Source organism: Nannobrachium achirus, assembly GCF_963921795.1.
Source record: "Nannobrachium achirus genome assembly, chromosome: 1".
Lineage (NCBI taxonomy): Eukaryota > Metazoa > Chordata > Actinopteri > Myctophiformes > Myctophidae > Nannobrachium > Nannobrachium achirus.
In genome coordinates this window covers 28,258-42,068 of record NC_137810.1, presented here as the reverse complement: position 1 = coordinate 42,068, position 13,811 = coordinate 28,258, and positions in this window count along the sequence as shown.

The window sequence follows — 13,811 nt, the reverse complement described above, 5'->3', positions numbered from 1 at the left end:
GTTTGGCTTTTGTGTTTGCCAAGTCCCAGAAAAGATGCCCTGTGATTGGCCAGTACAGTTACTTTGATTGGCACTTGCTCACCCCAACATTATTTATGAGATTGTAATGGCTTGTGTTGGATAACCAAGGCACGGATGTGTTTGTAATGACAACTAGTAACTGTAGTGAAAACTAGTAATGACAAAATAAAACACTTTTGACCACAACAAATAGTGTAAAAGTGACAGCTGCTGTGTTCTGCTGGGGAAACTGGACAACAGGGGCATTTCTACCTACCTAATAGACCCCATGGTCTTTTGGGGTCAATATAATTAAGAAAATGAGCCTAGAAGTGATTTATGGGGGAGTTGTCCTTTAAGTAATTCCAATTTCCTATACTTTTACTTCTACTCCACTTCATATTGGATCTAAATATTTTACTTTTACTCTAGTACATTTTAAAAATGTTACTTTGTACATTTTGTACACACTTACATTAACAACTTCAGCTCTATATATATAGGGGCCATTTGAATGTATATACAATGAGACACATTGTGAGCTTGTAGATCTACTATTTTCAAATTATATTTAAACATTTGAATACATGAAGTGGGACAATCTCTTTTTTTTGTACTTTTAATCAAGTACATTTTGAATTCCAGACTTTTACTTGTAACATATTATTTATATATTGCAGTATTGATACTTTTACTTAAGTAACATGTTTGCGTACTTTTTTCCACCACTGACAATACAGTACCTCCCATAGGCAGCCTATGCATCTAAACAGTATTTTTGCTATCTGATTGTATTAAACAACGTCAAATTCACCAATATTGTGGCTGTATGGAAAGCTTGAATTATGCTCTTTTTATCTGCAAAGTGTTTGTTGTTATGAGTTACTTTCAGTCAAGAAACTCTGTCTAGGCTATTATTGTTTCTAAGGGTTGGGGTTTGGAAGCGCTTGTTGTAAATCACTCAGCGGTCCTGTGTACCACCCGTATGAATGTCACATAATGCAGCTGGACGCTGTGTTATTGAAGACGAGCGCTTCCAAAGTCCAACACTTAGGAAAAATAATCACCTGCACGGAACAAACAAGACAGAAAGTTGCTCATATGTCTACAGTGGATTTGAATGAAACATACACTTTGCAATAACATATCTTAAGGCACTTCAGTAAGGTACTCACTTCTGTGAGATACTGTATTTGTATTAAGCTGTTGGTGGAATGCACACTGGAATGTTGTTTTGTTGGTTATACGTACAGTATGTATTTGATGTGTCTGATAATCCCATGTGGGATGGGTCAAATATTGTCCAGACACGAAAATAAAAAATATTCATTCATTCATTCATTCAATATTCATTATCTTACATAAAAAACTTTACAATTTTTTTTCTAAATGTAGTAATTCTATAATATATAAAAATGTGAATCACTGGAGTGAAAGATTAATCTAATGTTGGTGTTATGTGTGTCTCTGTTGCAGGTGACCTGCAGAGTGGACTGGACTTCAGGGAGGAGTCATCAGAAGATAGCTGGTAATAGAGTGTCTGTGACTCAGGAAGGGGAAAACCAAGAACCTTCCCTGAGAGCTGAAACGCATAACGGTGCCAACGCACGCTCTCACCCTGAGTAACGAGGCGTATGGTGCCAGGGACGTATAGGGGGCCCTACAACCTACGTGGCCCTACTTACCAGCTATCTTCAACCGAGAGGCGCAAGGCTCGGAAAGGTACGTACCTGGATTACACGCGGCAACTAATACTGTAAACTAGATTTTGTATATCTTTTTTTTATGTTGAGTCTAGCAACACCAACCATTGAGCGTTTAGTCTGGTTGGAAGGTATGAATTTTTCGAACCTACCTTTTTAGAATCCTTAAGGTGTCTAGTTAATGAATTTTGATGTTCCCAGATTATTATTGTCCCATATGTTTTTTTATAACCATATGTTGTGTCCGTCCTGGATTTTCGGCTGTAAAAACTAAACTTTAAATCAACATGGCTCCTGATCTATACATCCGACAGAAACCATTCACCCCATTTTATGTACGTCTTTGCAAGAATGATTGATATGAAGATTTGTGCATTAAAACCCAAATAAACACAAAAAGTTAAAATTTACCTAAACTGGATCACAACAACTCCTCCCCCATGCACCCTATTGATAAACTTTTTCTAATATTTGCATTTTTACAATCTTTAAGATGTGTAGTAAACAAATGTTGATGTTCCCCACTTGAAATATTGACACATGTATGTTTATTCTGGCATAGTGTTTTCTATAGTGAATTTTTGCAAATGCAAAAAAGAGTAAAATCTACATAAGGTCTTAACTATACATTATTCTGAGATAAATGTCCAATTAGTCTGTTTCATGCTAAAATGCAGACAATTCAATAGGCGGAATTGGGCCAGGGGACATTTACCAATACAAATGGAGTTTATTTTTATTTCATTTAATTTTTTTGTTAATATGAATGCTTTAGGTGCTTTATACACACATCCCTTCCCCAATTCAAAATATAGTGCCAGGTTTTAATTTGGCCTACAATCTTGGATATCTGCAAACAATATAACATATATGTTACGTCGTAATTAAATGATATGCATAGACAAATTACCCTATCTTGTTTTATTTTGGCATGACGTGAAATGCGTGAAAGCCTCCTCTGTACAGACATGCCACATTTAGGACAATCTCATGCAATGTTGGGTAAGAACCATGTTGTTTTTTGTATCCAGTACAAATATGTAAAAATGTTACATTAACTACCTGTCTGTATAGGGCTGAATGGGTAGGGAAGCCCGCCTGGGGAACCAGAGCCCCTGGTTGTCCGAGGTTTGATTCCAGGCAAGGGTAGTAATGTTGATGTGTGTGGAGGAAAATAGGTATCTATCTATATAGACCACTACACTCTCAACTCAACACAATTAAAAGCACATTTCTAAAGCACATTTAACATGACATGAAAAATATAAATAAAACTTAACAATGCAATATAAATGGCATAGAATTTCAACATAAGCAAAACATTAGCATCAGTAAAGTAAGATCATGGACTGCCAGTCTCAGCTAAAGACCAGGCAGGTCTTTAATAAAGACTGAAAATGAAATATCAGTCGACTGGGCAGCTCTGATGTGTAGGGGCAAGCTGTTGCAGTGCCCCAAGCTGTCCTGCATAGACCACATTAGTGCATCTTTTGAGCCTGGGGCTCCCCAGGCTCTGTAACAGCATCAGAGCTGCCCAGTTGACTGATATTTCATTTTCAGTCTTTATTAAAGACCTGCCTGGTCTTTAGCGGAGACTGGCAGTCAATGATTTTCCTTTACTGATGCTAATGTTTAGCTTTTGTTTATTTTGGTATATTATACATTTGGTATTTCATGCTAATGTCTATTTATATTGCATTGTTATATTGTTTTTAACTGTACAGCACATGGGTGACCTGGTCATGTTAAATGTGCTTTAGAATGTGCTTTTAATTGTGTTGATTTGAGATGAGATGCAGTGCAGTGGTCTATATAGATGGATAGATACCTATTTTCCTCCACACACATCAGCATTGCTACCCTTTCCTGGAATCAAACCTGGGACAACCAGGGGCTCTGGTTCCCCAGGCGGGCTTCCCTACCCATTCAGCCCTATACAGACAGAAAGGTAGTTAATGTATGTAACATTTTTACATATGTGTACTGGATACAAGAAAAGACATGGTTCTTACCCAACATTGCATGATATTGTCCTAAATTTGGCATGTCTGTACAGGGGAGGCTTTCACGCATTTCCATTCACATAAATCGAGGTGAAAGCTCAATGGTTCATTTGGAAATTGGTGATGGCCTTTTATCCCTTGCCAAAAATGTTGTCTATCTTGGAATTAGGCATTTACAGACATACAAGCTCACGTCGCGTCGCAGATGCAACCCGTTGTGAGCTTATAAATCACACTCGGCTGCGGCGCCGGAAGCTCGGTACAACGTCTGCGCAATGCACTATGGGGCGTTGGAAAGCAGTGGATAGTTCAGGAGCTATGCTGATTTAAAGTTTTTAGTTTTCACAGCCGAAATTCCAGGATGGACACAACATATGGTTAAAAAAACATATGGGACAATAATTGGATCTGGGAACATCAAAATGCATTAACTAGACACCCTAAGGATTCTAAAAATGTAGGTTAGAAAAATATATCTTTTGGGTGCATGGGAGGCATACCTTCCTACCAGACTAATTGCCCATACATTGATTGATTGAATACTTTATTAGAAGTTTGCATAGAAAAGGTAGTTTACAGTTCGCTGGTACAAGGTCAACTAAAAGGAGATCCTAGGAAAGCACTTGGTTTATTTACACTGGAAACCATTGAAGTATCTCATTTAACATTCAATGACAGATGGATAGAACACAGTACTATGCAGTAGATATATTTATATATTCGATTTGTTCGCAAACGTCACATCTCTACCTGTCAGTGATGATTGTTTTATTTTTGTCTTCACAGAACAACTACACTACGTGGATTGGTCTGCAAGCATCATGGCCCGGGGCTTTGGTGGTCTCCGCCTAGAGTAGTTTTCTGTTTTCAGGTTGGATTGTCGACCAAGTTGGTAGTGTAGTAGTGTTAGTTTCTGTTTTCAGGTTTATATAGGACCAAGTCGGTAGTGTAGTTTCTGTTTTCAGGTGGACTCTACGACTGTTGGCAGTGTAGTCTTTTATTTTCAGTAGGGATGTCCGATATTGACTTTTTTACCGATAACCGATAATATCCAACTCTTAATTCCGATATTAACCGATACCGATATATGCTAATATAATATCTAGCAGTGATTCTCAACCATTTGAATTTCAAGGACTCCCAGTTTGAAATTCATTGGGCTACTGACCCACATTTAATAGCATTTATATATTGCTGGGACCCCAATTTATATTATAAAATCATATTAAGATTGTACAAATGGAATGGGTCCATTTGGTTCCATTTGTACACTAAAAGTTACAGACCCCTAAGGGTCCATTTGGTTGCTAACTATCTAACATTAGCTGGGGACCCCCTGAGAGTCCCCAAACCCCACTTTAGGGTTTTGTCACACCCCTACCATACAGTAAGAACTCTGTAAAAAAAAACAATATTTTCAGATGAATTTTTATGCTAATATCTGCCGATAATATCGGCCCACCGAAAATATCGGACATCCCTAATTTTCAGGTTTATCTAGGTCTAGGACTATGTTGGTAGTGTAGTAGCGTCGTCTTCCGTTTTCGGGTTTATCTAGGGCTTAGTAGTGTAGTAGCGTCGTCTTTTGTTTTCAGGTTGACTACGACAGTTGGCAGTGCAGTTTTTGTTTTCAGTTGGACTCTACGACTGTTGGCAGTGTAGTTTTGGTTTTAAGGTTGAATCTAGGTCTAAGTTGGTAGTGTAGCAGCGCAGTCTTCTGTTTTCAGGTGAACTCTATGACTAGTTGCTAGTGTAGTGCTGGTAGTCTCTCCACCGGCGGTCTGCCAAAGTCCTCGGGCCCAACTGGGAGTTTCTGGCAAGGTAAAAAGGGAGGTAAGGAAATCACGTGACGACAGGGGATGCGCCGTGTCCAGCCATGGAATCACCATGGGTGCCAGTATCGCGAGACTATCCGTTCCTGTCTGGGAACCAAATATCGCGATACTTTGGAGACAAACTATTATTATTTAGTTATTATTATTATTTCATTATGCACTGTGCACATCAAAAAGCAAGTGATTGTAAAAATATTTTTTATATATTTTCTATATTCCTGAACAGATTATATGAGAAAGATCTCAGTCGTTCATAAATAGTGTTTCTTCCACGTTTGTTCATGAGCTGATCTAGCCGGCTCCATCATTCTGGCACCCATGGGAGCGTCATGGCAGCTCCCGGCGGTCACGTGGTTTCCATTCCTTATCTTTTAACTTCCTTGGTTTCTGTTAGGAAACAGCCTTTAGAGCTGTCACAATCACCATGTTCAACTTGAAGATTAAGTGTCGCTCAGATAATTTGATTGCGTCATACTAACAATTAGTATTGGGATTAGCTCAAATACTAACTGTTTGTGATTGTGACTGGCCCTAACGTTTACTTGACCTTGGCTGGATAATGCAGCTGCTTAATGCTGCAGTTAATGTGCATGGGATGCTGACTGCAGGGCGTGATTGGCTAACCTTAACCCTAACCCTAACCATGTGTGTGTGGTAGAGAGAATGTGCATCCACCGGTGTGTAGGGCCTGTGTAGTTCCGAAAATGTCCACGTCCATAAGACCTGGACATTTTTGGTACCTACCAAAAGGTGACATTTTGGTTATTTAGCTGTGCAGCGTAAGATGGTGTGCAGGTCATATGTACACTGCATGTTTTTAAAGATGTACAGTAGATATGAATATGATTTAAATTGTTTGCTGTGTTTACTCTAATTATCTTATTTACTTGAGTACTTTTTATGTTTTTTGGTCTTGCATATTTATAGGATTTGATTTGACTTATTCGTTTGCTGTGTCTATTTAGTTTGGAGGCCCTAGTAGGCCCTTAAAGGACCAGGTCACCTCTGGGACAACCAGATCTTATTTTATTGTGTTCAATCTGTGTTTGGAGATATTTTAGTATTTCAGCATGTACTAGTGATGCATTTTGCATCATATGATGCAAAACACATCACTGATGATGCAAAATGCATCACTAGTACATGCTGAAATACTAAAATATCTCCAAACACAAAAAATAACTCAGGATTGTGTTGGTCGTGTCCCAAAAAACAATAAAATAAGATCTGGTTGTCCCAGAGGTGAACTGGGCCTTTAAGTTAATATTTGCCTAGAACCTGTGGTACGTGTACTTGAGCCCCATCTGGTGGATGGATTGATTGATGAATTTAATAGAAGTTTGCATAGGAAAAGGTACAGTTTGTTGGTACAAGGTCAAGGGAATCACTGCACTAGACAGTTTTGGAAGGGCCCATTTTGTTTTATTCCTTCACTTGTTCAACAACTTGGTATTAAAGAGCATAACATATTGTGTATATGTCTTCCTTATTAGGATTATAAGGATTCGTTGAGTGTCAAATTACGTGACGCATTTCAGGTGATTTTAGGGAGTAACGCAAAAGTAATGTGACTAGTAGTGTAACTAGTTTCTTTCTACAGGCAGTAATCAAGTAATCTAGGGCATTATTTATTTTTCAAAAGTAATGTTTGTTGTGTAGTGTATTACTTTTTTTTTTGTAACTTACCCCAACTCACTGTTGGGATATGCATGTAGGAAGGCCAGTTTTGAAGTCGAGAGGCATTGCAGCACGGTAGTTCTGTGTTCCCATGATTTAAGTCAGGGGTGGGCAACTTTGATGACGGCGAGGGCCACTATATTTCCACCTTCACTCCATAGGGCCACATTGCATATTGCTACGTCCTACTTTGTCATTCTAGTATCTCATACAAAAGAAGCAAAAAATAGCAGATCTACAAGCTCAAAAGGCATCGCAGCGCGATGCGTTTTGAGCTTGTAGATCGGCTATTTTTTTGCTTATTTTGAATTGGAATCCTGAATAATTTTCTTGTTAATTTGAATTGGAATCCTGAAATGTAACATTTTGATTTATTAATTTCAAACGCATTTAATTATATATTAATGTTAACTTCATGAACTTAATTACAAATACATTTTAATACTACTATACTAGTCATTAAGCTACTAATATAGACTGACAGAATTAAAGCAGTTCATGTTTGGAATTGTAACAGCTGAAATCAATAATATATCAGTATTCTGGTATTAACCTGCCGGGCCGCATTAAGTGAAGGTGGGGGCCGCGTGTGGCCGCCAGTTGCCCATGTGTGATTTAAGTGGTTCAGTGCATGTCAGGGACTGGTGCTTTTAAGTTTCCTGGTTTTGGTCAGCTCTCTGGTCAGTATTTTGTACTTCCTGTCGACATGGTTCATTGTGCGGAGAAGAACATGTGTTCTTTGTCCAGAAATGTTTAGCCTCATTAAGCTTTCTGTGCAAAATGTGAATGTGCTTCTCCCTTGTGGCTCTTCACTTGAACTGGCACGGTGGAAAAGAGGAGGTTTTATCACCTGCCTCAATATGACCACAAGTATGTGGTGAAATGACAGCATTGTTTCCAAGTGATTTCTGTTGTCTGTTCTGTTTGTTCAATATTGGAGTATACCGGGATGATTCTGTTTGCATACATCACATGTTAAATGTATTTTGCAGTCTAAGCTTAAGTGCAGACCCCCCTTTCCTTTAAAGAGGTTGTGCCATAGTTTTGTAATCTTTCTGGTTTTCATGTGTCTAGTAGGTTGACAGTATTTCATTAGACACCCTGGTGTGGTTGTTATGAGCAATTATGTATTCTCTTGCATTTTGGATTTCTTGCTTGAGGCTGCCACCTTGTGGGTCATAAGTCCAGGTCCATAAGACCTGGACATTTGAAAGGTGACATTTTTGGTACCTACCAAAAGGTGACATTTTGGTTATTTAGCTGTGCAGCGTAAGATGGCGTGCAGGTCATATGTACACTGCATGTTTTTAAAGATGTACAGTAGATATGAATGTTATTTAATTTGTTTGCTGTGTTTACTCTAATTATCTTATTTACTTAAGTACTTTCTATGTTTTTTGGTCTTGCATATTTATAGGATTTGATTTGACTTATTCGTTTGCTGTGTCTATTTAGTTTGGAGGCCCTAGTAGGCCCTTAAAGGACCAGTTCACCTCTGGGACAAACAGATCTTATTTTATTGTTGTTTGGGACACGATCAACACAATCCTGAGTTATTTTTTGTGTTCAATCTGTGTTTTGACTTATTTTAGTATTTCAGCATGTACTAGTGATGCATTTTGCATCACATGATGCAAAACACATCACTGATGATGCAAAATGCATCACTAGTACATGCTGAAAAACTAAAATATCTCCAAACACAGATTGAACACAAAAAATAACTCGGGATTGTGTTGATCGTGTCCCAAACAATAAAATAAGATCTGGTTGTCCCAGAGGTGAACTGGGCCTTTAAGCCTCACCCCACCAGGGTTAATATTTGCCTAGAACCTGTCCACCAGGGTTAATATTTGCCTAGAACCTGTGGTACATGTACTTGAGCCCCATCTGGTGGTTGGATTGATTGATTGATTGATGAATTTAATAGAAGTTTGCATAGGAAAAGGTATTTTAGGGAGTAACACAAAAGTAATGTGACTAGTAGTGTAAGTAGTTTCTTTCTACAGGGAGTAATCAAGTAATCTAAGGCATTATTTATTTTTCAAAAGTAATTTGTGTTTTTTAGTGTATTACTTTTTTTTTAGTAACTTACCCCAACTCACTGTTGGGATATGCATGTAGGAAGGCCAGTTTTGAAGTCGAGAGGCATTGCAGCACGGTAGTTCTGTGTTCCCATGATTTAAGTCAGGGGTGGGCAACTTTGATGACGGCGAGGGCCACTATATTTCCACCTTCACTCCATAGGGCCACATTGCATATTGCTACGTCCTACTTTGTCATTCTAGTATCTCATACAAAAGAGGCAAAAAATAGCAGATCTACAAGCTCAAAAGGCATCGCAGCGCGATGCGTTTTGAGCTTGTAGATCGGCTATTTTTTGCTTATTTTGAATTGGAATCCTGAATAATTTTCTTGTTAATTTGAATTGGAATCCTGAAATGTAACATTTTGATTTATTAATTTCAAACACATTTAATTATATATTAATGTTAACTTCATGAACTTAATTACAAATACATTTTAATACTACTATACTAGTCATTAAGCTACTAATATAGACTGACAGAATTAAAGCAGTTCATGTTTGGAATTGTAACAGCTGAAATCAATAATATATCAGTATTCTGGTATTAACCTGCCGGGCCGCATTAAGTGAAGGTGGGGGCCGCGTGTGGCCGCCAGTTGCCCATGTGTGATTTAAGTGGTTCAGTGCATGTCAGGGACTGGTGCTTTTAAGTTTCCTGGTTTTGGTCAGCTCTCTGGTCAGTATTTTGTACTTCCTGTCGACATGGTTCATTGTGCGGAGAAGAACATGTGTTCTTTGTCCAGAAATGTTTAGCCTCATTAAGCTTTCTGTGCAAAATGTGAATGTGCTTCTCCCTTGTGGCTCTTCACCTGAACTGGCACGGTGGAAAAGAGGAGGTTTTATCACCTGCCTCAATATGACCACAAGTATGTGGTGAGATGACAGCATTGTTTCCAAGTGATTTCTGTTGTCTGTTCTGTTTGTTCAATATTGGAGTATACCGGGATGATTCTGTTTGCATACATCACATGTTAAATGTATTTTGCAGTCTAAGCTTAAGTGCAGACCCCCTTTCCTTTAAAGAGGTGGTGCCATAGTTTTGTAATCTTTCTGGTTTTCATGTGTCTAGTAGGTTGACAGTATTTCATTAGACACCCTGGTGTGGTTGTTATGAGCAATTATGTATTCTCTTGCATTTTGGATTTCTTGCTTGAGGCTGCCACCTTGTGGGTCATAAGTCCAGGTCCATAAGACCTGGACATTTGAAAGGTGACATTTTTGGTACCTACCAAAAGGTGACATTTTGGTTATTTAGCTGTGCAGCGTAAGATGGCGTGCAGGTCATATGTACACTGCATGTTTTTAAAGATGTACAGTAGATATGAATATGATTTAATTTGTTTGCTGTGTTTACTCTAATTATCTTATTTACTTAAAGCTATACTGTGTAAGATTCTCAACTAGTGGTCAGTAGCCATATAGCAAACCGCGGTCGCGTTCGCGTCTTTCGCCCGTTTTTCGTACCTTCACACCCCCGCGTCTGCCTCCACAACGCCGAGAGCTATCTTTAGAGGGGTCCCTGGTTCCTGTGCGTTCAGGCATTCCGGAGAAACGGACTATTTCACCCTGCCTGGTAGGCGAGAATTACCTTTTGAGTAAAGAGACACACGGGCGACTACAAATATGGCGACCCCACTTCAAGATGCGCTGCATTGGCCGGTAGTGTACCATGTGTGCATGATCGGCGATGTGATTGGGCAACGTATACACAACGTATACAGATGATGCAGATTACGTAATCATGGCGCGAAATTCTCCCCCCCTCACGGCTCATAGAAAACATATAAAGAGAAGGCTTCAGAAGCTGAAAATAACGGAGTGGGTGTTCTAAAACTTTAGCGATTTAACAGTTAGGACAATTTTAAGATTTGTTTTATAAAAAAAGTTACATAGTAAAACTTTAAGTACTTTCTATGTTTTTTGGTCTTGCATATTTATAGGATTTGATTTGACTTATTCGTTTGCTGTGTCTATTTAGTTTGGAGGCCCTAGTAGGCCCTTAAAGGACCAGGTCACCTCTGGGACAACCAGATCTTATTTTATTGTGTTCAATCTGTGTTTGGAGATATTTTAGTATTTCAGCATGTACTAGTGATGCATTTTGCATCATATGATGCAAAACACATCACTGATGATGCAAAATGCATCACTAGTACATGCTGAAATACTAAAATATCTGCAAACACAAAAAATAACTCAGGATTGTGTTGGTCGTGTCCCAAACAACAATAAAATAAGATCTGGTTGTCCCAGAGGTGAACTGGGCCTTTAAGTTAATATTTGCCTAGAACCTGTGGTACATGTACTTGAGCCCCATCTGGTGGATGGATTGATTGATTGATGAATTTAATAGAAGTTTGCATAGGAAAAGGTACAGTTTGTTGGTACAAGGTCAAGGGAATCACTGCACTAGACAGTTTTGGAAGGGCCCATTTTGTTTTATTCCTTCACTTGTTCAACAACTTGGTATTAAAGAGCATAACATATTGTGTATATGTCTTCCTTATTAGGATTATAAGGATTGGTTGAGTGTCAAATTACGTGACGCATTTCAGGTGATTTTAGGGAGTAACGCAAAAGTAATGTGACTAGTAGTGTAACTAGTTTCTTTCTACAGGCAGTAATCAAGTAATCTAGGGCATTATTTATTTTTCAAAAGTAATGTTTGTTGTGTAGTGTATTACTTTTTTTTAGTAACTTACCCCAACTCACTGTTGGGATATGCATGTAGCAAGGCCAGTTTTGAAGTCGAGAGGCATTGCAGCACGGTAGTTCTGTGTTCCCATGATTTAAGTCAGGGGTGGGCAACTTTGATGACGGCGAGGGCCACTATATTTCCACCTTCACTCCATAGGGCCACATTGCATATTGCTACGTCCTACTTTGTCATTCTAGTATCTCATACAAAAGAAGCAAAAAATAGCTGATCTACAAGCTCCAAAGGCATCGCAGCACGATGCGTTTTGAGCTTGTAGATCGGCTATTTTTTTGCTTATTTTGAATTGGAATCCTAAATAATTTTCTTGTTAATTTGAATTTGAATCCTGAAATGTAACATTTTGATTTATTAATTTCAAACGCATTTAATTATATATTAATGTTAACTTCATGAACTTAATTACAAATACATTTTAATACTACTATACTAGTCATTAAGCTACTAATATAGACTGACAGAATTAAAGCAGTTCATGTTTGGAATTGTAACAGCTGAAATCAATAATATATCAGTATTCTGGTATTAACCTGCCGGGCCGCATTAAGTGAAGGTGGGGGCCGCGTGTGGCCGCCAGTTGCCCATGTGTGATTTAAGTGGTTCAGTGCATGTCAGGGACTGGTGCTTTTAAGTTTCCTGGTTTTGGTCAGCTCTCTGGTCAGTATTTTGTACTTCCTGTCGACATGGTTCATTGTGCGGAGAAGAACATGTGTTCTTTGTCCAGAAATGTTTAGCCTCATTAAGCTTTCTGTGCAAAATGTGAATGTGCTTCTCCCTTGTGGCTCTTCACCTGAACTGGCACGGTGGAAAAGAGGAGGTTTTATCACCTGCCTCAATATGACCACAAGTATGTGGTGAGATGACAGCATTGTTTCCAAGTGATTTCTGTTGTCTGTTCTGTTTGTTCAATATTGGAGTATACCGGGATGATTCTGTTTGCATACATCACATGTTAAATGTAGTTTGCAGTCTAAGCTTAAGTGCAGACCCCCCTTTCCTTTAAAAAGGTGGTGCCATAGTTTTGTAATATTTCTGGTTTTCATGTGTCTAGTAGGTTGACAGTATTTCATTAGACACCCTGGTGTGGTTATGAGAAATTATGTATTCTCTTGCATTTTGGATTTCTTTCTTGAGGCTGCCACCTTGTGGGTCATAAGTCCAGGTCCATAAGACCTGGACATTTGAAAGGTGACATTTTTGGTACCTACCAAAAGGTCACATTTTGGTTATTTAGCTGTGCAGCGTAAGATGGCGTGCAGGTCATATGTACACTGCATGTTTTTAAAGATGTACAGTAGATATGAATATGATTTAATTTGTTTGCTGTGTTTACTCTAATTATCTTATTTACTTAAGTACTTTCTATGTTTTTTTGGTCTTGCATATTTATAGGAATTGATTTGACTTATTTGTTTGTTGTGTCTATTTAGTTTGGAGGCCCTAGTAGGCCCTTAAAGGACCAGTTCACCGCTGGGACAACCAGATGTTATTTTATTGTTGTTTGGGACACAATCAACACAATCCTGAGTTATTTTTTTTGTGTTATATCTGTGTTTTGAGATATTTTAGTATTTCAGCATATATTATTGATGCATTTTGAATCATATGATGCAAAACACATCACTGATGATTTAAAATGCATCACTAGTACATGCTGAAATATTAAAATATCTCAAAACACAGATTGAACACAAAAAAATAACTTAGGATTGTGTTGATTGTGTCCCAAACAACAATAAAATAACACCTGGTTGTCCCAGAGGTGAACTGGGCCTTTAAGTTTCACCC